At 39.4% G+C, this 24525-nt stretch overlaps 1 long non-coding RNA gene across 1 annotated transcript; it reads right to left on the bottom strand.

Moving 5' to 3' along the window:
• Positions 1 to 8123: 8123 nt before the first annotated feature.
• LOC118731885 lies at positions 8124 to 19403 on the bottom strand. The gene is made up of 3 exons (XR_004991993.2): positions 19317 to 19403; positions 10719 to 10721; positions 8124 to 8136 (listed from the first exon to the last, which is right to left on the bottom strand). It is a non-coding gene; the product is annotated as an uncharacterized LOC118731885 (long non-coding RNA).
• Positions 19404 to 24525: the final 5122 nt, after the last annotated feature.

The raw sequence follows: 24525 nt of genomic DNA, 5'->3' as shown, positions 1-24525 counted from the left end.
CAAAAAAAAAAGGGGGACTAAGAAAGTTTATTACCACCAAACCAGCAATTCAAGAAATGGTAAAGGGTCTGCTATAAAAACAAGAAATAGGAAACAAAGAAGAAACACTTAAGTAAAGAATAACAATGGCTACAAACAAGTACCTATCAAAATAACTTTAAATGTAAGTGGATTAAATGTCCCAATCAAAGACATAGGGTAACTGATTGGAAAAGAAAACGTGACCCATATATCTGCTTTCTACAGGAAACCCACCTCCAAAAAAAAGACACACACAGGCTGAGGGTGAAGGGATGGAAAAATGTTTTTCAGGTGACTGGAAATGAAAAAAAAAAAAAGCTGGGGCAGCAATACTTATATCTGATGAATTAGATTTCAAAGTGAAAGACATAACAAGAGATAAGGAAGGCCACTTCATAATACTAAAGGGAGCAATCCAGCAAGAAGAAATAACTCTGGTAAACATTCAGGAGCACACAAATACATTAAAAAAAAAAAAACTCCTGGAGGATAACAGGGGAGAGAATGACAGCAATACAATCTAGTAGGGGACTTTAATACCCCACTATCACCATTGGACAAATCCTCAAAACAAAAATCAACAAAGAAAGATAAATCCTAAATGTTTTACTAGACCAGATAGAATTAACATCTTCAGAACATTTCACACTAAAGCCTCAGAATATACATTCTTCTCAAGTGCACATGGGTCATTTTGAAAGATAGACCATATATTGGGTCACATGCAAAGCCTCTTCAAATTCAAGAAAATAGAAATCATATCAAGTATCTTCTCAGATTACAATGGCATAAAACTGGAAATCAACTACAATAAAAACAATCCAAAAAACATAAACACATGGAGACTAAATAGCGTGCTGTTAAACAATGACTAGGTTACCAGAGAGATCAAAGAAGAAATTAAAAAAACATCATGGCAATAAATAACAATAAAAACACAACAATCCAAAATCTATGGGACACAGGGAAAGCAGTCTTGAGAGGGAAGTTCATAGCTCTACAAGCCTACTGCAAGAAAGAAAGAAAGAAAGAAAGAAAGAAAGAAAGAAAGAAAGAAAGAAAGAAAGAAAGAAAGAAAGAAAGAAAGAAAGAAAGGAAGGAAGGAAGGAAGGAAGGAAGGAAGGAAGGAAGGAAGGAAGGAAGGAAGGAAAGAAGGAAGGAAGAAAGAGAGAAAGAAACAATGGTAATAAATTACCTAGCCCTACAACTCAAAGAGTTAGAAAGAGAGCAACAAGAAAAGCTCAGTTTAAGAAGGAAGGAAAAAATAAAGATCACAGCAGAGATAAACGACATAGAGACCAAAAAACAAACAAACAAAACAAAAAAAACATACAAAAGATCAACAAAACCAAGAGTGGTTTTTGAAAGGATAAAAAAGATTGATGAACCTCTAGCCAAGTTCACCAAGAAGCAAAGAGAGAAACCCAAATAAACAAAATCAGAAATGAAAGAGGAGAAATAACAACAGACCCCACAGAAATACAAAAGATTGTTTAAAAAATACTATGAACATCTATATTACAACAAATTGGACAAGTTGGGGGAAACTGACATATTCCTAGAAAAAATACAATCTTCAAAAACTCAATCAGGAAGAATCTAAACATCACAATAGGCCAATAACTGTGGAAGAAATTGAAGCAGTCATCAAAAAGTTTCCAGCAAACAAAACCCTGGGCCCAGATAGCTTCACAGGGGAGCTCAACCAAACATTCAAGGAAGAACTAAAACTTATCTTCCTCAGACAGTTCCAAAAAATTCAAGAGAAAGGAACACTTCCAAGCTCCTTGTATAAAGCCAGCATCACCCTAATACCAAAATCAGATAAAACAACACATGAAACAGAATTACAGGTGAATATCCCTCATGAACATAGATGCCAAAATTCTTAACAAAATTCTAGCAAATTGGATCCAGCAGTACATCAGCAAGATCATACACCATGACCAAGTAGGATTTATCCCAGGGATGCAAGGATGGTATAATATTCGCAAATTAATAAATGTGATACAGCATATAAACAAATTAAGGGATAAAAATCACAAAGTCATATCAATTGACACAAAAAAGATTTTATAAAATCCAACACCCTTTCTTGATAAAAAAAAAAAAAAAAAAAAAAAAAAAAAAAAAACAACACCTCTCACCAATGTGGGAATAGAAAGATCATACCTCAACAAAATAAAAGCCATATATGACAAACCCACAGCCAACTTCATGCTCAATGGGCAAAAACTAAAGCCATTTCCCCTAAGAACAGGAACAAGACAGGGATGCCCGTTCTCACCACTCCTGTTCAACATAGTACTGGAAGTATTAGCCATTGTTATCAGAGAAGAAGAAATAAAAGGCATCCAAATTGGAAAAGCAGAAGTAAAACTGTCTTGCAGATGATATGATATTGTACAAAGAAATCCCTAAAGACACAATAAAAAAAAACTATTAGAGTTAATAAATGAATTTGGCAATGTAGCAGGATACAAAATTAATGCCAAGAAATATATGACATTTCTATACACCACACATGTCAAACACAAGGCCCGCGGGCCAAATCAGGCCCGCCAGGCCTTGCAATGTGGCCCACACCACGCTGTCATCACTGCACTCCGCTGCATTCCATCACAACGACACCCGGTGACATAGGAGGCCGCCATCCTTGCTATCTATTACGCATGCGCATAGATAACAAGTCACGCGAGATTCAGGAGGCGTGACCTATAGTCCGGCATCCGATGTGGTTGTGCAGGTGGCAGAGCAGAGGAGAGAGTGTGCGGGCATAAAAAATACACAGCAGAAGCTGCCAGTTCCTGGCATAAAGTGCAGGCATAAAAATCGCAACAGAATCTGCTATCTGTACCCAGCCAGGCATTTATTGACTGACTTTTTTTTTCTCCACTCCATCTGCCAAATCAAGCTATCCCTGTGCAGTTTTCAACTTTTTCCTTCTAACACAGATTTCCAATAAACTACATCTTTTACTGCCAATATTGATCCCAAAATGTCCAGGAAAAGAAAAGTTGACGGTGAAGGCAGACAATTTAATGACAAATGGGAAAATGAATACATGTTTGTGCTTAGAGAGGGCAAACCAGTGTGTATATTGTGTTATGAGACAGTGTTGGTGATGAAAGAGTACAATATACGTCGTCATTTTGACACCAAACATAATGTTAAGTATGACAAATATACTTTGGAAGAAAAGCATAAAATTGTTAAAAAACTAAAAGGCAAACTACAATCACAGCAGCAAATGTTTACAAAGGCTACAGCGAAAAATGATGCTGCAGTGAAAGCAAGCTTTATAGTGGCTGAAGAAATTGCCCATACTTCAAGGTGTTTTTCAGAGGGTGCCTTTTTGAAGCAATGCATGCTAAAAGTGTGTGAGCAAGTATGCCCAGACCAGATACAGAGTTTTCAAAATGTCAGTTTGTCAAGAAACACCATTGCAGATAGAGTTCAAGAACTCTCAGGAAATCTATCATCACAGCTGGCCGAACAGGCATGCAGTTATCTCGCTTTTTCACTTGCTATCGATGAAAGCACAGACAACACTGAAACAGCGCAGCTGTCCATCTTTATACGTGCTACGAAGACCGACCTCTCTGTCACTGAGGAACTTTTGGATGTAGCTGCCATGCATGGGACGACGACTGGTAGAGATATATTTGAGGCTGTGGAGAAATCTATAAATAATTTTAAATTACCCTGGGAAAAGTTGGTGGGGCTAACTACCGATGGCACACCTTCAATGTGCGGAGAAAAGAAAGGCTTGGTTGGACTAATGAAGGAAAGAATGCAAAAAAGTCACTGCCACACACCCTTGATTACTTATCATTGCATTATCCACCAAGAGGCTATGTGTGGAAAAGTTCTGGACATGAATGACATAATGACCACAGTCATTAAAACTATTAACTTTATACGGGCACGTGGCCTGAATCATTGCCAGTTCCAGCAGTTTTTACAGGAGATGGGTGCAGAGCATGGAGACGTGCCATACCACACAGAAGTAAGATGGCTGAGCAAGAGCGCAGTCCTCAAAAGATTTTTTGAGCTCAGAGAACAAATTGCTCTTTTCATGGAAAGTAAAGGAAAGCCCTTGCCTGAACTGTCGGATCCCACCTGGCTATGTGATTTTGCTATGATGTGTGACATATGCGAGCATCTCGCCCAACTGAATCTGAAGCTGCAGGGATGCAAACAAGTCATCACAAAGATGTCTGACATGATCACAGCATTCCAGTGTAAACTTCAACTATGGAAGTCCCAACTGGAACAGGACAATCTTGCCCACTTTCCCGTTTGTTTGAGTATCTCAACCACTATTTCTGGTACTTTTCCTTGCAGTCGGCTGGCTACCAAAGTTAGCCGTTTACTAAGTGAATTTGAGCGGCGCTTCTCTGACTTTAGAACACAGCACTCAGGCTTTGACATCTTTGCCAATCCTTTTACAGTTGATGTCAACAATGTGCCCCATCACCTTCAGATGGAGATAATCGAGCTTCAGTCTGACAGTGGCCTGAAATCAAGGTTTCAGGATGTTGAAATTGAGGACTTCTACCCTCTACTGCCCCCTGACTCAATGCCAGAGCTCCGACTTCATGCTGCCCGTATTCTATCCATGTTCGGGAGCACCTATCTTTGTGAACAGATAGGTTCAATAATGAATCTGAACAAAAACAAGCACAGATCACGCATTACCGATGACAACCTCCATGCTGTTTTGCGGGTTGCTACAGCCCAAGAAATAAAACCGAACATTGACTCATTGATCCGGGGAAAACGGTGTCAGACATCTAGCCAGAAAACAAAACAATGAGCATTTTAGGTACATTCCAATATTACTGTTTTGCTTGATACCAATATTACTGTTTTGCTTGATAGCATGTGAGTTGGTTAACAGCACTGTTAAGGAAAAGATTGTTTCACTCATTTTAAATTCACATTTCTGGTTAACATTGTCAGTTTATGACTGTTCAGTAAACCATTCGGCCCGCGATTTAGGCTGGATTTTAGATTTTGGCCCCTTCTCTGATTGAGTTCGACACCCCTGCTATACACCAATAGTGAACTTACAAAAAGAGAGACTTAAAAAGCAATCCTATTTACCATCTCTCCAAAAAAGTTAAGATTCCTAGGAGTAAATTTAACTAAGAAGGTAAAAGACCTATACATGAAAAACTACAGGACACTGAAGAAAAAAAAGAGATAAAGACATAAACAGATAGAAGAACATACCATGTTTGTGGATTGGCAGAATCAACATAATTTAAATATCCATACTACCCTATGCAATCTATAGATTCAATGCACTCCTCATTAATATACCAATGGCATACTTCACAGACCTGCAAAGAACTCTCCAAAATTCATCTAGAATAAAGAAAGACTTTGAATAGCCACAGCAATCCTTAGAAAGAAGAACAAAGTAGGTGGTATCTCAATATAAGATTTCATGCTGTATTACCAAGCAACTGTTCTCAAACAGCCTGGTACTCCCACAAGAAAAGCTATGTAGACCAATGGAATAGAATAGAGAACCCAGAAATCGACCCAAACTACTTTGTTAATAGTTGGCAAAGGAGGCAATAACATACAATGGAGTCAAAACAGTCTCAACAAATGGTGTTGGGAAAATTGGACAGATGGATTAAAAAAAAATGAAACTAGACCACCAACTTACACCATATACAAAAATAAACTCAAAATGGTTAAAGGACTTAAACATTAGACAGAAAACCATAAAAATACTAGAAAATTCCACAGGCACAGAAATCTCAGCCATATGCCAAAGCAATTTCTTCACCAATACTGCTCCTAGGGCAATGGAAACTAAAGAGAAAATAAACAAATGGGACTACATCAAAATATAAGGCTTTTCCACAGCAAAAGAAACCATCAACAAAACAACAAGAAAGCCCACTGTATGGAAGAACATATTTGCAGATGTTATCACTGATAAAGTTTTTTTTAATAAATCTTTATTGTTCAGATTATTACAAATGTGATCCTCTTCCCCCCCTCAATTGCTCCCCTTCCCCAGGTTCCCACCCCACCCTCTGTCCTTTCCCCATCCCCCATTGTCCTCATCCATAGGTGCACAGTTTTTGTTCAGTCTCTTCCCGCACCCCCACTCCCCTTTTCCCTGAAAATCGTCAGTCCACTCCCCTTCCATACGTCTGATTCTATTATATTCACCAGTTAATATTGTTCATCAGATTTTTAAATTCCCTTGGTTTTTAGATTCACTTGTTGATAGCTACGTATTTGTTGATCATAATTTTTATCTTTATCTTCTTCCTCTTCCTAAATAACCTCCTTCAGCAATTCATATAATTCTGGTTTGGTGGTGATGAACTCTTTTAGCTTTTTTTATTTGTGAAGCTCTTTATCTGTCCTTTGATTCTGAGTGATAGCTTTGCTGGGTAGATTATTTTTGGCTGTAGGTTCTTGTTATTCATCACCTTGACTATTTCTTGCCATTCCCGTCTGGCCTGCATGGTTTCTGTTGAGAAATCAGCTGACAATCTTATGGGTGCTCCTTTATAGGTCACTACCTGCTTTTCTCTTGCTGCTTTTCGTATTCTCTCTTTATCTTTTGCTCTTGGAATTTTAATTATGATATGTCTTGGTGTGGTCCTCCTTGGATTTCTTTTGTTTGGGGTTCTGCGGGCTTCCTGGACTTGTAAGTCTATTTCTTTCCCCAGGTGGGGGAAGTTTTCTGTCACTATTTCTTCTAGTACTCTTTCAGTATCTTGCTCTCTCTCTTCTGGAATCCCCATAATTCTGATGTTGGTTCGCTTGAAATTGTCCCAGAGGTTTCTTACACTATCTTCAACTTTCTGGATTCTTTTATCTTCTCCCTTCTGCAGAGGAGTGTCCTCTGGCTCTTTGTGTTCTAAATCTTTGTCTTGATTCTTGCGATCTTCCAGTCTGTTTTTAGGACTTTGTATAATATTTTTTATTTCAGACAATGTTTTCTTCATTTCTTGTTGATCCCTTATTATTTCTAGTTGCTCCCTTTTCATATCCTCATAGGTCTCATTTATTTTATCGGCCTTTTTTAGGATATTGTTGAATAACCTTATAACTGGTTTTGAACTCAATGTCCAATCTTTTCTTTTCCTCCATCTCCTTCCTTTGTGTCCTTCTTCTTGTCTGCATTTTAGTTGTTTCCCTGATTTGATGGAATTCCTTTGTGTTCTAGGTGTTCTGGTAGAGCCCAGTAGCACAGCCTTCCCAGTTACCTGCAGTGGACAGTCTTGGTGTAGCCCTTTGTGGGCTGTGTGTGCAGTCTTGTTGTTAAGCCTTGCTTATTGTTGGTATCACTGGGAAGCGTTGATCTCCAAGCCAATTGGCTGTGAGGATCAGCAGTGACTCAGCTAGGAGGGTTTCCGTACACTGCTCGAATAGGGCGGGGTCTTGGGGTGGTGCAGACAATCTTTGGTTCCCTGTCAGTCTTGCCTTAGAAAAGTCCTGTTCCTGGAGAGTTTTGGAAGATTGGTTGCAGGCGCGCACACCTCTTTGGTAAAGGCGCAGACAAGCTTTGGATTCCTGCAAGTCCCTCCTTAGAGAAAGCCAGCCTCTGGGAGAGCTTCTGTGCTCAGCCACAGGTAGGGCGGAGTCTCGGGTTGGTGCAGACAAACTTTGTTTTCCCTTCGGCTCCTCCCCAAGTCCCGCAGTAATGGCCTCTGGCTTCACACACCTCCAAGAGATCTCTGCCCACTGCCTGACAGTCTGGCCTCTCCCTGTCTGGGGCCATTTATCAGAGCAATAGGGTGATTCTGTTTTCCTCTTGGACAAGAAAGCCAGCCGCATTAGCTGTTCGCCCTCTCCGCGCCAGGAGTAAGCCAGTAGCGAACTCAGCCTGGCCCGCCCTCTCTACATGCAGGGAGTAAGCCAGCAGCAATCTGGTTCCGGCCCTTCCTCTCCTCACCGGGATTAAGCCAGCGCCTTTTCAGGCACACAGTTCTCCGTACCTTCACAGTTCCTGAGGTTCAGCGTGCCTTCTCTCTCCTTCCCAGATGGCAGAGCCTCCTCTCAGCCAGCCGTCTGGCACTTCAGGGCAATGCCTCCCCTGTTTTTCAGTTCTAAATTCAAATTTGTTGTGGTAGGCTGCATTCGGGTGTCTACCCAATGCCGCCATCTTGGTTTCTCAGATGTTATCACTGATAAAGTTTTAATGTCCAACATTTACAGGGAACTCATACAACTTAATAAAAGGAAGACAAATTGTCCAATAAAAAATGGACAATGGATATAAATAGAAACTTTTTGAAAGAAGACAGAAGGAAGGCCAAGAGACATATGAAAACATGTTCAAAGTCACTAATCATTCATGAGATGCAAATCAAAATGACAATGAGGTACCATCTCACATCTGTCAGAATGGCTATCATCAATAAATCAACAAATGAAAATGCTGGTGAGGATATGGAGAAAAAGGCACCCTCGTGAACTGCTTGTGGGAATGCAGATTGGTGCAGCCACTGTGGAGTACAGTATGGAGTTTCCTCAAAAAACTAAAAATGGAACTCCCATTTGATTCAGTCATCCCACTTCTAGAAATATATCCCAAAGAACTAGAAACACCAATTAGAAAGGATATATGCACCACTATGTTCACAGAAGCACAGTTCACTATATCTAAGATTTGGAAACAGCCTAAATGCCCATCAGTACATGAGTAGATTAGAAAACTGGTACATCTGCACAATGGAATACTACATTGCTATAAAAAAGAAGGAATTCTTATGATTTGCAGCAGCATGAATGGATCTGGAGAGCATTATGTTAAGTGAAATAAGCCAGGCAATGAAAGAAAAATACATAATCTCACTCATTTATGGAAAATAAAGAACATTATAACCTGATGAACAAAAGATAGATACAGAGGCAGTAAAGCATCAAACAGACTGTTAAATTAAAGCGGGGAGGATAGGGAGTGTTGGGGAGAAGGAGAAAGAGATCAACTGAAGAAATTGTATGCATGCATATAAGCAAAACCAATGGACACAAGACACTGGTTGGTGGGATGAGGGCATGTGACAGGGGTAGAGGGGGCGGGGGGAAGGTTAATGGAGGGGAAAATGAGATATATGCACTACTATATGTAATACTTTAACAATATAAATAAATAAATAAATAAAAAGTGCTTGTATACAGAAAATATCTGGAACATCCATTATAATGAATACTAGAGGCCTGGTGCACAAGATTCATGCATTGGGATGGGGTTGGGCATCTCTCAGCCTGGCCTGTGCCCTCTTGCAGTCCAGGAGCAGGCCTAAGCAGGCAGTTTGCTCCCAGGTGGTCAGTGCACATCATAGTGACCAATTGGTCTACTGTTCAGTCGATTTGCATATTAGCATTTTATTATATAGGATGTCAACAAAGGTGACTAGACTAATTGCTGGAACAGTAATGGTACAGAGTAGATAAGGTATAAAATTGTCAGAATCAATACCATTATTCAGTAAACCACCTAGACAACAAATGTCTGTGCCTTTATTCCACAGTTATTAGAATCCTGATTCTGAGAAAGCAAACAACAGAAATGACCCAAGGTGGGGACAAACTGGTGAGCATGTGGCAGTCAAAGGGAGTAGAGTTCAAGGATGTTGGAGCAACCAGCAATGGCATTAATGGCCATGGGGTCTCTGGTGGACAGAAAGGTAAGAACAAGCAGGAAGGACATTGTGATTTAGGAAAGACTGAGTATATACAGTGATGAATAGGGGGAAATAACAGATTCAGTGAGAGGTAGCTCTTAATTCAAGGTCACAAAGATAAAATAATTCAAAGTTCAATAACATCCAAGGTGTGGCTGTGGTTGGCTGAGTAGAGAGGAATTGTATAGTTGGTGAGAAAGTCAAGGTGCTGTACTGGCCATCTTCCTAGCTGATAGGAAATAAGTTTGTTAGGAAACCTGTTAATTAGGTATAGAAGTCAAGAAATATATGAAACTAAGTCACTGACATGGGTTGACAGGAAAAGTAGAAAAAAGCTTCTCATAGAGCATCTATTTTTATACTTCTCAAATATCATTATATCACTTATCCTTCCAAGTCCAAAATGTAAAGATTATTTCTCACATTTTAATTAAGGAAATCAAGTTCCAAAAAATTTAAATAGTATTCCAAACTCACAGAGCAAAAATCTGTGTCAGAAACTACAATCTGGCATTAAAATATGAAGCTTCACATACTTTCCATGACAGCAGATGCCATTACCTTCAATTATAACCTGGCCTTTGAGTTCTTCCTTTCCTTCCATTTCTGCCTCTGCTTTTCTGGAAAAGAAGTATAATATATATGGGTGATACAGCTTCAGCATCAGTGGATATACTGTTTTCTACTTATTTTTAAGGATGTTTTGAGGCAACTGTTCCTAGAAAGATAATAGAACAGAGAAACAACTTCATATTTATTATTGTATTAAGCATACATTTCAAGAGAAGGGTAGGTTTACTTGGATTTATTAGGCTTCCTTAAAGTATTGAGAATATGCTGATACATTAATACATTTCATGTTTTATCTAATGCTTTGTATAAAGAGAGGTGTCATCAACACAAATGGGAGATAGTATGTAATTGAAAGCAAAGGGAAGAAACTGACAGCAATTTTATAAGTGATAACAAGATCTGTGAAAGAAACATCCTTTACAAATTGACACAGCCTAAGGATAACACAAGCACAGCCTCAAAACACATCATTCCATCTGTCTGATAGCAATGATGCTGTGGAAAGAAGAGTTTCTAAATGCCACCCAAATTATCTCTGAGTTCGTTTTCTTGAGGGATACCAAAGTCAACTATAGGATGACCTATTCCCTGATCCTGAAAAGGGCAATCATTTCGACAACACAATCCTGGAGGGCACCTAAATTCCTCCAGCACATTTTATCTGAAAATTGGCTTAAGAAATTTAAAAGGGCTGGTTAATGCAATCAAGTGAGTTGTTTAATGAGATGATATAAGAACAACAATGATCAAATACCTTTTTAATCAATGATTTGGATGACGATGGAGATGGTGCTATTGCTGTCTGTGGTTGCTGACAGCCAACAGGTATTGCGTGTGTACTATATATGAAACACTGACCTAAGTATCTTTTTATTGTTTAAACTAGTGACCCAGCACACAAAATCACATGAGACCCAGACCCACAGGAAATCGCGAGAGACATGGGGCCCCAGACCCAATGGGACTCCCCCAAGTACTGCAGCACTGCGGAACCTAGAGTCAAGTCCCTGCCCATGCATGTGCACCTCGCCATGCACGCAGCATTGCCCACCTGCAGGCGTCTCTCCACACACGTAGCCTCCTGGTGACTGGTCTTTGGTTGTTATGGTGTTAAGGCTACTGGGTTCTTATAATATAGATTATGACAAATAGTAGTACATACGTCTCCCTTTTCCCCCATTGACCTCCCCCCGGCCTACATACTCTGCCCCAGCACATTCCCTCACCCCACCCCAGTGCCTGTGTCCATTGGATATGATTATATGCATGCATGCAAGTCCTTTGGTTGATCTCTTAACCCCCCCCCGCCTTCCCTCTGAAGTGTAACATTATATTTGATGCTTCTTTGTCTTTGTATCTATTTCTGTTCATCAGTTTGTGATGTTCATTATATTCCATAAATGAGTGACATAATGTGATATTTATTTTTTCTCTGACTGGCATATTTCACTTTGATTAACGTGCTTCAGTTCCATCCATGTAGTTGCAAATGGTAAGAATTCCTTCTTTTTTACATCAGCATAGTATTCCATTGTGTAGCTGTAGATGTACCACAGTTTTGTTTTTTTAATCCACTCATCTGCTGATGGGCATTTAGGCTGTTTCCAAATCTTAGCTATTATAAATTGTGCTTCTATGAACATAGTGGTGCATATATCCTTTATAATTGGTGTTTCTAATTTCTTGGGATAAATATATAGAAGTGGGATCACTGGGTCACATGGCAGTTCCATTTCTAGTTTTTTGAGGAAACACTATACTGTTTTCCACAGTGGCTGCAGCAGTCTGCATTCGAACCAGCAGTTCAAGAGGGTTCCTTCTTCCTTGCATCCTGTCCAACACTTGTCATTTGTATTGATGATAGCCATTCTGACAGGTGTAAGATGGTACGTCATTGTTTTTATTTGCATCTCTTGGATGATTAGTGTCTTTGAGCATGTTTTCGTGTGTCTCCTGCTCTTCTGTATGTCCCCTTTCAAAAAGTGTCCATTTAGTTCCTTTGTTCATTTTTGATTGTATTGTTTATCTTCATCTTGTTAAGATACATGAGTCCCCTATAAATTTTGGAGATTAAAACCCTTATCAGAAATAACATTGGCAAATATGTTCTCCTATGCAGTAGGCTTTCTTGTTGTTTTGTTGGTGGTTTCTTTTGCTGTACAAAAACTTTTTATTTTGATGTAGTCCCATTTGATTATTTTCTCCTTAGTTTCCATTACCTTAGGAGTTGTGTCAGTAAAGATATTGCTACTACAAATGTCTGGTATTTTGCTGCCTATGTATTCCTCTAATATGTTTATGGTTTCCATCTTATGTTGAAGTCTTTTATCCATTTTGAGTTTCTTTTTGTTTATGGTGTAAGTTGATGGTCTAGTTTCATTTTTTTTTTTGCATGTATCTGTCCAATTTTCCCACCACCATTTATTGAAGAGACTGTCTTGACTCCATTGTATGTTATTGCTTCCTTTGTCAACTATTAATTGAGCATAGTGGTTTGAGTCAATTTCAGGGTTCTCTGTTCTATATGTCTGTTCTTGTGCCAATACCAGGCATTTTTGAGAACAGTGGCTTTGTAAAACAGCTATATATATCTGGCATTGAGATTCCACCTATTTTATTCTCTCTCAGGATTGCTGCAGCTATTCAGGTTCTTTTTTAATTCCAGATGAGTTTTTGGAGAGGTCATTCTAGGTCTGTGAAATATGCCATTAGTATTTTAATGGGGAGTGCATTTAATCTATAGATTTCTTTGAATAGTATGGACATTTAAATGATGTTGATTCTACCAACCCATGAACACGATATGTTCTCCCATCTGTTCATATGTTCCTCTATATTTTTTCCAGTGTCCTATAATTTTCCAAGTACAGGTCTTTTACCTCCTTAGTTAAGTTTATTCTTAGGTATCTTAATTTTTTTGGTTTAATGGTAAATGGGATGGTTTTTTAAATTTCTTCTTTCTGTAAGTTCACTATTGGTGTGTAAAAAGGCCATAGAAATCTAGGCATTAATTTTGTATCCTGCTACATTGCCAAATTCATTTAAGTTTAATAATTTTTTATAGAGTCTTAGGGTTTTCTATCTTGTAGGGGTGTGGAACTCAATCAGAGAAGGGGCCAAAATCTAAAATCCAGCCTAAATCGCGGGCTGAATGGTTTACTGAACAGTCATAAACTGTCATTGTGATGGAAACGCAGCGGAGTGCAGTGATGACAGCGCGGTGCGGGCCACATTGCAAGGCCTGGCGGGACGGATTTGGCCAGCGGGCCTTGTATTTGACACATGTGATCTACAGGATCATGTCATCTGCTAATAATGAGAGTTTTATGTCTTCCTTTCCAATTTGGATACCTTTTATTTCTTCTTCTTGTCTATATGCTATGGTTAGCACTTCCAAAACTATGTTGAACAAGAGTGGTGAAAGTGGGCAGTCCTGTGTCATTCCTGCACTTAGGTGAAATGGTTTTCGTTTTTGCCCATTGAGTATAATGTTGTCTGTAGGTTTGTAATATAAAGATTTTATTTTGTTGAGGTATGATCACTCTATTCCCATTTTGCAGAAGGTTTTTATCAAGAAGGGGTGTTGGGTTTTGTCAAATGCTTTTTCTGCATCAATTGATATGACTATATGATTTTTATTTCTCAATTTGTTTATGTGATGTATCATATTTATTGATTTGCAGATATTGTAACATCCTTGCATCCCTGGGATAAATGTTACTTGGACATGGTGTATGTTCTTTCTGATGTAAGGCTGGATCCAAATCGCTAGAACTTTGTTGAGAATTTTGGTATCTATGTTCATGAGGGATATTGGCTTGTAATTCTCTTTCATTGTGTTGTCTTTATCAGATTTTGGTATTACGGTATATGCTGGCTTCATAGAATGAGCTTGGAAGTGTTCCTTTCTCTTGAATTTTTTGCAATGGCTGAGGAGAATAGATTTTAGTTCTTCTTTGAATGTTTGGAAAAATTCCCCTGTGAAGCCATCTGGCCCCAGGCTTTTGTTTGCTGGAAGCTTTTCGATGACTGCTTCAATTACTTCCATAGATATCAGACTATTAAGATTTCTAGATTCTTCCTCATTAAGTTTTGGAAGGTTGTATTTTTCAAGGACTATGTCCATTTCTTCTAGGTTGTCTAGCTTGTTGGAGTAGAGTTGTCCATAGTATTTTTTTTTAACAATCCTTTGTATTTCTGTGGTGTCTGTTGTTATTTTGCATCTTTCATTTCTGATTTTTTTTATTTGGCTCCTCTCTCTTTTTTCCTTGGTGCACCTGGCTAGAGGTTCATCAATCTTGTTTATCCTTGCAAAGAACCACCTCTTGGTTTTATTGGTTTTTGTTTGTTTGTTTGTTTTTGTTTTTTTGTGGGTTTTTTTTTTGGGGGGGGGTTGTTTGTTGGTTGGTTGGTTTGTTCTCTATGTCATTTATTTCTGCTCTGATTTTTATTATCTGTTTCCTTCTGCTCAATCTGGGCTTTTCTTGTTGCTCTCTTTCAATTGTTTATGTTGTAGAGTTAGATTATTTGTTACCTTTTTTTTTTCTTAGTTAAGCCTGAAGAGCTATAAACTTCACTCTTAGGACTGATTTCACTTTGTCCCATAGATTTTGGATTGCTGTGTTTTCATTGTCATTCATTTCCAGGATGTCTTTAATTTTTTTCTTTGATCTCTTCGGTAACCAAATCATTGTTTAATAGCATACTATTCATCTTCCAAGTGTTTGAATTTTTTATTGTTCTTATTGTAGTTTATTTCTAATACTAGAGGCCCAGTGCACGAAATTCATGCACGAGGGTGGGGAGTGGGAGGGTAGTTCCTCAGTCCAGCTTGCAGCCTCTCCAATCTCAAGGGATGTCAGGCGACTGGGCTGATCAAGGGAAGGCACCAGCCCCATTACCCGACTGCTGCAGCCACTACCAGCCACCGCAGCCATCAAGGTGTTTTCATCAACATGGACTCTAGTTCCTTCCCTGTGAAAAAAAAAAAAATGACAACTTTCTTTAGGCATTTTCAAGAAGTATTTTTCATAGGATATGACATTTCTTTTTTTTTTTTTTATCCTCATCTGAGGATATGTTTCCATTGATTTTTAGAGAGTGTGGAAGAGAGAGGTAGAGACAGAGGGAAACATCAGTGTGAGAGGGACACTGATTGTTTGCCTCCTGCATGAACCCTGTCCTGCGATCTGTCCAGGGAGGAGCCTGTAACCTAGGTACATGCCCTTGATCAGAATCAAACCCAGACCCTGTGGTCAGCAGGCTGAGGCTCTATCCACTGAGCCAAACCAGCTAGGGCAGGATATGACATTTCTTAGCCCCTCCAGTAGCAGACCTTCATTTTTTTTCCTCTAGGAGTATGGTGGAAAAACCCTAGATCACCTTCTTGGATTCTTATAACCCAAATTACCAAAAACACTGAAAGTGGCGGCCTACAGGGAGCTTAGAAAATGAGCTGTCAGAAAAGGTATTTACTCTCAAATTGGTTTGGTTCAGTGGATAGATCATGGGCCTGCAGACTGAAGGGTCCTAGGTTTAATTCCTGTTAAGGGCATCTACCTTGATTGGAAGCAAATCCCCAGCGGGGAGTATGCAGGAGGCAGTTAATCAGTGTTTCTCTCTCATTGGTATTTCTGACTGTCTATCATCCCTCTCCCCTCTGCTCTGTAAAAAAAAAAAAAAATCAATATAGTATATATATATATATATATATATATATATATATATATATATTTTTTTTTTTTTTTTTTAAGATGTATCCTCTGCAGGTCATTCAGCCCCTGTGTTGTGCCCACTGAGCTAGGAGCGTGTCCCTGCCACCTAGTGGTGGCCGCCGGGGTCTCCACATACCCCAGGGGCCAGCAGCCATCCTCCTGTCCAGAGTGCTGGGCTAGGGGCATGGACACAAACCACCACTTGGTGCCAGAGCTCACGAAAGCCGCTGATGGCGGGGCGGGGAGATCCCCTTCACCGAATTCCTCAGAGGTCAGCAGCCAGCACCACCATGGGCTCCAGGCTGAGGGCATGCAGTGACCCTGGGCCACATGCAGCGGTGGCCTCCAGTGTCTCTGTACATCTCAAAGGCCAGCAGCCAGTTCCCTATCGTGGGCGCTGGGCTGGGGGGCATGGACCCAAACAACCACTTGGTGCAGGAGCATTTGCAAGAGGCTGGGAGTGGGGTGAAAACATCACCATTGCCAAATGTCCCTGCCCCAGAGGCCAGCAGCCAGCCCCTCAGTAATGGGCGCTGGGCTGGGGGCGTGGACCCAAACCACTGTTTGGTGTGGGAGCATTTGCAAGTGGCTGGGCGTGGGGTGGGAACATCCCACCCTGATAGGCCATTTAGTGCCTGCATGCATAGGCTCCCAGTGGCCAGGAGGCATTCTGGGACCCCTGCCTCTCAGGACCTAAGCAGGGGCCTACAAGCTAGGAGTGGCCTGGGTCCAAAGGATGTTTCCAGGACCCAAGCCACTCAGAGCCTGCATATGCAAATTAACCACCATCTTTGTATGGTTAATTTGCATATTCACTCTGATTGGCTGTGGGTGTAGCAAAGGTATGGGCAATTTGCATGTTTCTTTTTTATATTAGATAGGATTATGCTATTGTGGTCTGAGAAGATGCTTGATATGATTTCAATCTTCTTGAATTTGGAGAGACTTTGCCTGTGACCCAGTATGTGGTCTATATATGAAATGTTCCATGTGCCCTTGAGAAGTATATGCTGTGGCTTTGGGGTAAAATGTTCTGAAGATGTCAATTAAGTCCATCTGAACTAGTGAGTCATTTAGGATTGCTGCTTGTTTGCTGGTTTTTTGTCTAGAGCAGTCGTTCTCAACCTTTCTAATGCCATGATCTTTAATACAGTTCCTCATGTTGTGGTTACCCCCAACCATAAAATTATTTTTGTTTCTACTTGATAATTGTAATTTTGCTACTATTATAATCATAATGTAAATATCTGTATTTTCCAATGGTCTTAGCCTCTACAGCAGCAGAGTCACCTAAGACCATCAGGAAACACAGATATTTACATTACAATTCATTAATAGTAGCAAAATTACAGTTATGGAGTAGCAATGAAAATAATTTTATGTTGGGGATCACCACAACATGAGGAACTGTATTAAATGGTCATGGCATTAGAAAGGTTGAGAACCACTGGTCAAGAGAATTTATCCAGTGATGTCAGTGGGGTATTAAAGTCCCCTACTATAATTGTATTGTTGTCGATCTCTCTCTTGATATCTTCCAGGAGTTTTTTGGGTACTACTGCATTGGGTGCATATAAGTTTGCCAGAGGTATATCTTCTTTTTTAATTGTTCCCTTTAGTATTATGAAGTGGCCTTCCTTGTCTCTGGTTATGGCCTTCACTTTGAGGTCTATTTTCTCAGATATAAATATTGCTACCCCAGCTTTTTTTTTATTTCCATTTGCTTGAAAGATATTTTAACATCCCTTCACTTTCAGTCTGTGTGAGTCCTTTGTTCTGAGGTGGTTCTCATAGACAGCATATATATAGGTCATGTTTTTGTTTGTTTGTTTTGTTTTGTTTTTAATCCATTCAGCCACTCGGTGTCTTTTTATTGGAGAATTTAGTCCATTTACATTTAAAGTTATTACTGTTGTGTATTTGTTTGTAGCCATTTTTATTTTGGGGGCCTGTGTTCCTTCTTCTCTTTTTATTTTGTCTTTTTACACCAGCCCCTTTAGCATTTCTTGCATTTCCAGATTTGTAGTGATAAACTCCCTTAGCCTTTTTTTTTTTTCTGTGTAGTTCCTTATTTCCCCTTCAATTTTTAATGATAACCTTGCTGGATATAGAGTATTCTTGGATTCAGTTTCTTGCTTTGCATCGCTTTGTAAATTCCCTTCCATTCCTTTCTGGCCTGATGTGTTTCTGCTTAGAAATCATTTGATAATCTAATGGGAGATCCCTTGTACATAACTTTCTGTCTCTCTTGCAACCTTTAAGAGTTTCTCTTTGTCCTGAACATTTTCCATCATAAGTATGATGTGTCTTGGTGTGGGCCCTTTTGGGTTCATCTTGTTTGGAGCTCTCTGTGCTTGTGTGACTTTTTTCTTCTCCACATCAGGGAAGTTTTCTGATATTATTTATTCAAATAGGTTTTCTAACCCTTGTTCCTCTGCCTGTCATTCTGGCACCCCTGTTATTCGTATGTTGCTTCATTTCATGTTGTCCCAAAGCTCCCTTAGGCTCTCCTCCTGTCTTTTAACTTTTTATCCAAATGTAGTTCAGTTTGGGTATGCTTTGCTCCCCATTCTTCTATAATAATTTGGTCCTCCACTTCTCCTAATCTACCGTTGAAATTTCCCAATGGTGTTTTTTATTATTATTATTGAAGCTATAATACTCTTTATTTCTTCTTGATTCTTACATAAATTGGTCATTTATTCATCCAGCTGGATTTTGAACTGTATAACTGTGGGAACCCTTAACACAAGGCGCATGATTAGGGCCCACTCAGGGTCCGGTTTCTGGAGGAGGCCACACACTAAAATGAAGAGAGACTAGAAAAGAGTTAATTTGGGACAAATGGGGGGCCAGGTGGGAGTCAACCTCTAGTGGGAAGACTCTCTAGGCTCTGGCCTTGCTATCCCTTTTATTGAGGCTACTATGGGATACAGCCATTACCCTTAAGCACCTTTAGGAAACACCCATAGCCCTTAGGCAGGTAATAAGTGGATTATTATAACAATAAGGATTTACATGATTACAAGATGGTGAAGTTGCCTCAGTTACTATTGTCTCAATTAGATAGGGTGTGGTTGGCTCTGACCTTTCAGAGCTTCAAGGTTGACCAGCCTCTTTCTATTAGTGAGACAATTATTGGTTTCTGGCATATAACACTCATTCTGGATTCTTTTTCTGACATGTGGCATGTCTCTGTTTCATTTAGCTGATTTTTCTGGCAATTTATCCTTTCCTTTCCTTTGGGAGCTTCTTTGTCTCCCCATTTTTGTTCTCAACAAAGGATCTAGATGTCAAGTCATTTGGCGTCTGCTCCTCTGGTGATCGCAGCACTGACTGCTCCTCAGTTGGCAGCAACTCTTCTGGTGGGTGCTGCTCACAGCAGTGGTGGCTCCTCTGGCTGGTGGGGACACACTGCTCATGTGGCTTCTGCTCCTCTGATTGGGCAGTCTGCTTTCAGGGCTACTGTTCCTCAAACTGGTAAGGGCTGCACTTCGCTGCTGCTCCTCAGTTTCACTCTTCACTAGTATCACAATATCCTCAATATATAAGCAGCTTCCCAGAATTATAGTTGTGGATATAGAGGACAATGAGAAGAAAGCTCTTCCTTGGATTCTATTTCATTTCCTCTCAATCCATCCATCTCCTCACTTCTGCCTTGGAGCACACATAGGACATTTACTCCAGTAGTTAAATCTCATTCACAGTGAATTTTAAGGATGCCATGGCTCTTACTTTGTAACTGGCTGACCTGAACAATACAGGTTTGAACTGCATGGGTCCTCTTATATGCATGTTTCAACCAGCACATTCCCTGTTTTTTTCACTTTAAAGACTGCTTCTGGGAGCACAATTTACATGAAGAGAAAGCATGATTGGCCTTATTAAAATAATGAATTTATAAAATATGACCTCTAAAAAATGCTTATTTATTTTTTTTAATATATTTTATTGATTTTGTACAGAGAGGAAGGGAGAGAGATAGAGAGCTAGAAACATCGATGATAGAGAATCATCCATCAGCTGCCTCTTGCACACCCCCTACTGGGGATATGCCCGCAACCAAGGTACATGCCCTTGACCGGAATCGAACCCGGGACCTTTCAGTCCCCAAGCCGACGCTCTATCCATTGAGCCAAACTGGTCCTGGCATAAAAAATGCTTATTTACCATTTAATACAGCTATTCTATTTTAAAGAATTTATCTAATAGCTATTTGTAAACACACAAAGGCAAGGGATTAGAAAAAAATGCAATTCCATTTATTTAGATTTAGTTTGGAAAAAGATAGAGCAGACATTAAATAAAATACTATATAGCTATGGAAAGAAATAATGAAGGCCCCTCTATATAAACATTAAATATATTAAAGATACCTTATTAAGTGATAAAAGCAAAGTGCAGAATTATATATATATATATATATATATATATATATATATATATATATATATATCTTTATATACACACACACATACTATACCGCTATTTATGTAAAAAGTGTGGGTAGTGGGAAATATAGTCAATAATATTGTGATAACTTTGCACGATGACAGATGGTGATCACATTGTAAGGTGTATAAATATCAAATTACTATATCATATACCTGAAACTAATATAATATTGTATATCAATTGTACATAATTTTTTTAAGTTAAGGTGAAGAACTAGGGAAGATAACAGTGTTGGGAAACAACTTTATTTGCCACCATCCACAACCACATCAAAAGTAAATTAAAATATAGAATAACCATCATCCAGAATTTCTGTAAAGTTTGGCTGAATGGAAGTCCTACAACTAGAGAAGTAAAGAAGAAAGCACACTGAGACTGGTAGGCAGTATGAAGATGTGGAATGGGCTGGAATAGCACCCATGTGTGCAATTTTTTTAATCAGGAGAGAGATTATTTCTGTGGAAGCTGCACAGAAGAGCAAGGGATCCCAGCCCCACACCAAACCCACAGGCCAGGGTACCAGAGCTGAGAAAAGAAGTCCTTACATGCACTAAGAACTATGGGCTGTAAAAACTAGTGCAGATTGGGGCTTAGTGACACAGAGGCTGCTGAAGACCCAGCTGTTCCTCTAAAAGGGCCAGTACCACATACTTAACTTACAAGGTCCCACTTCCTCTGAGCTCCAGCACCATGGCGAGGCTCTGGGGAACACTGACACATACGAGATGGCACTGGATTGTCTGGCATCAGGGCAGGAACTTGGGGGTGGCTTTTTCCAAGATGGAGGTGCTCACAAGGATCATTATTCCAATGCTGGGAACTCCCAGGTCCAAGAGCTGATTGTTAGTCATTTCTGTTTGCTCAGCCTTGATGATTCCCTAAGACTCTGCCTCATCCAATTTATAACTCTACCCAAGCTGTGTATAGAGGCTTTTGCATATGAATGGCCTGTCCTTTCTCAGGCTAAAATATCTTAAACAAGCTGCAGCTGGGTCAGGGGGCCCCAAACTTATCAATAAAAGGCCCAATATTTGACACTGGAACCAGCCTGCCTTGCTTCATAACTGGGCCTCATCTGGGGACCAATGCAAAGAGGAGTAGTCTGTAGATCTCTCTGTAGCTCCTGATTGGTGGCCCCAGGCAATGTCTTACTTTGCACCTTCCTAGAGACCCAAGAGCCAGTGTCACAGTGGTCAGTGTCAGATCATACCAGATTACAACTCTACAAATCCGTAAGCAACACACTCAAGCAGAACACTCAGTGAGCACCCCCCCAATCAAGTCCTGCTCCATAGGGGTGTCTTCTAAACAGTAGTTATCCAACTATAGTTACAGTTGGTCCTCACAGTCAATTGGCCTGGAGGTAAATTCCATTCAGTGACACCAACATCAACCAATTCTCAACTACTACAAGACTGTTCTCACAGCTCACCAAGGGGTGCACCTAGAGCTCCTAGCTCAGGTGACTTGGGAGGCTGAGCCACTGGACCATAAAGAACACTTACTAATACAAGGCCACTCTACCAACTCAAGGAGACATTGCAGCTCTACCCAATACATAGAAACAAACACAAGAAAGCAGCCAAAATGCAGAGACAAAGAAACATGTCATAAATGAAAGAAAAGGAAGATAGCAAACTACTGGATATAGAGTTCAAAACCATGGTTATATGGTTACTCAAGAATCTTCTAGAAATTTCCAAAAAAAAATGGAAAAGGACCAGTCAGAAACTAAGCATACACTAATAGAAATAAAGAATAATATACAGGAATTCAATGGTAGAGTAGAAGATTCTGAGAATCAAATCAATGGTTTGAAATGTGAGGAAGAAAAAACACCCAAACAGAATAGCAAAAAGAAAAAAGAATCCAAAAACATGAGCTAGTGTAAAGAGCCTCTGGGACAACTTCAAGCATACCAACATTCATATTATGGAGTTTCCAGAATAGGAGAGAGAGCAAGATATTGCAAACCTATTTGAAGAAATAATGACAGAAAACTTTCCCCACCTGATGAAAGAAATAGACTTATAGGTCTAAGAAGCACAGAGGAACAAACAAAAGGAACCAAACAAAAGGAACCCAAAAATGCCCACATCAAGACACATTATAATTAAAATACCAAGGGCTAAAGACAAAGAGATAATCTTAAAAACAGCAAGAGAAAAACAGTTAGTTACCTACCAGGGAGTGCCCATATGACTGTCAGCTGATATCTCAATAGAACCTATGCAGGCCAGAACGGAGTGGCAAGAAATATTCAAAGTTGTGAATAGCAAGAATTACAACCAAGATTACTCTACCCAGAAAAGCTATCATTTAGAATTGAAGGTCAAATAAAGAACTTCACAGATAAGAAAAAGCTAAAGGAGCTTATCACCACCAAACCATTATTATATGAAGTGTTTAATGATATTACAAGATGAAGAAAAAGAAAAAGATTAAAAGATATGAACAACAAAATAGCAACAAGTATATACCTAGCAACAATTGAATCTAAAAATAAAAATAAATGAATAGGAGTCTAATGAACAAACTGGTAAATAAAATAGAATCAGAGACATGGAAATGGAACAGACTGATGATATTCAGTGGGAAGAGGTATGGGGTGGGAAGAGATTGAACAAAAATAATCTTATATGTGTATATACATGATCTATGGACACAGACCATAGGGTGGCAAAGGCCTAAAGTGGGGAGGAAACCAGGTAGATGGGGGCAATGGGAGAAAAAATGAGGCACATCTGTAGTAATGTCATCAATAAATATTTTTTAAAATAAAATAAAATGTGACAATAATCATATATTTATATTTGTTAGTGTATGTATAATAAAATTCTAAAGTGACTTAAGAAATTAATAGTATTTTTTAGAGAACCCTTATAAAATTTTTTCCATTTCCCCTCAGGAACTCATGCACATCTGTGAAATCCAATCCTTTCCTAATTTTCTTCATTCATCAACCTTTTAGAGGAAGTCAGTTAACCCCATCATTCTACCACCCCTTTACACACCTGCCTTGCCCTTCAGCATCTTATTCATCTCTCAAGCTTCTGTTGATAAACTATTATGATTTATGTTAATGGCTTTGTGGGGCAGCTCCTGCTCATAAGATTTTAAGATGCACTTTCAAAACCTTGAATCCAATGGTCATTGTGGGTTTTGAGGTGATTACTTTGTAAAGCTGACTAGAAGACAAGGGGTATGAATGACAGAACCAACCTTTATAATATTTATGGCTTTGCAAAGGCCTTGCACTTTGTAAAAATTCAAGAAGTAAGGGAAATACCCAATATAGGCAATTTGTGACCCATTGAAATCAAGTCTACAGATCCTTAAAAATAAAGCCCCACAAAGAGCTTCTTTAGAATCTGAGACTGGCAGTTTGAAGCTGTTGCAGGAATTTCTCTGACCTTTGAAGGTCATATATGGAGGGGGGAGCAAATATAGGATTTTGTATTATCTTTTTCCCCAAACCCTACCCTTCTTCCAATATCCAGTTACTTTCAAAGACATGACCATCTGCTTTAGATATACTTACATCATTGAAAGAAAAAAGCAGCACATCCTTCCAACTATGCGAAGAGTTAGCTGATGTGAATACTTATGCATGAGGTAAAGTCTAAGCAGGGACAAAAGACAATAAAGCTTAAAGAAGTGAAGGATAAAGCCAGAAAGCCTCATTGGGGCTCCTGTTTCTTTTGTTAAAGATGATGACATTGGTAGAAAGAAATGAGCTGGGACCATTAAAGCCATTGAAATCACTGGGCCGCTGAAGTTCTGCAGGTCCATTATTGAGATCCTCTGCCAGGGTAGGCTAAGTGGACATCTGACACTTTGGAATGTGTTCACTCCTTTCTCAGCAAGGGCTATTATTAAATACTGTGCTGATTTTTTGTTTATTTTTGGAAGGATGTGAGGAATAAAGACTATTTATAAAAAGGCTAGTACTTTGAAGAAAGGAGAAAAATACCTGCTGACAGACATGAAAACGTACAAGTTCATAGGCTTTCAGTCATACTCAGCACCTCTTGTGCATCATGAGCCACATTTTATCTTCTTATCTCTGGAAACAAATGGTTGTCACCATA

Source organism: Pipistrellus kuhlii, unplaced genomic scaffold (assembly GCF_014108245.1).
Source record: "Pipistrellus kuhlii isolate mPipKuh1 unplaced genomic scaffold, mPipKuh1.p scaffold_m20_p_33, whole genome shotgun sequence".
In the NCBI taxonomy this organism is placed as follows: domain Eukaryota; kingdom Metazoa; phylum Chordata; class Mammalia; order Chiroptera; family Vespertilionidae; genus Pipistrellus; species Pipistrellus kuhlii.
This window is presented reverse-complemented; position numbering and strand designations above follow the sequence as displayed.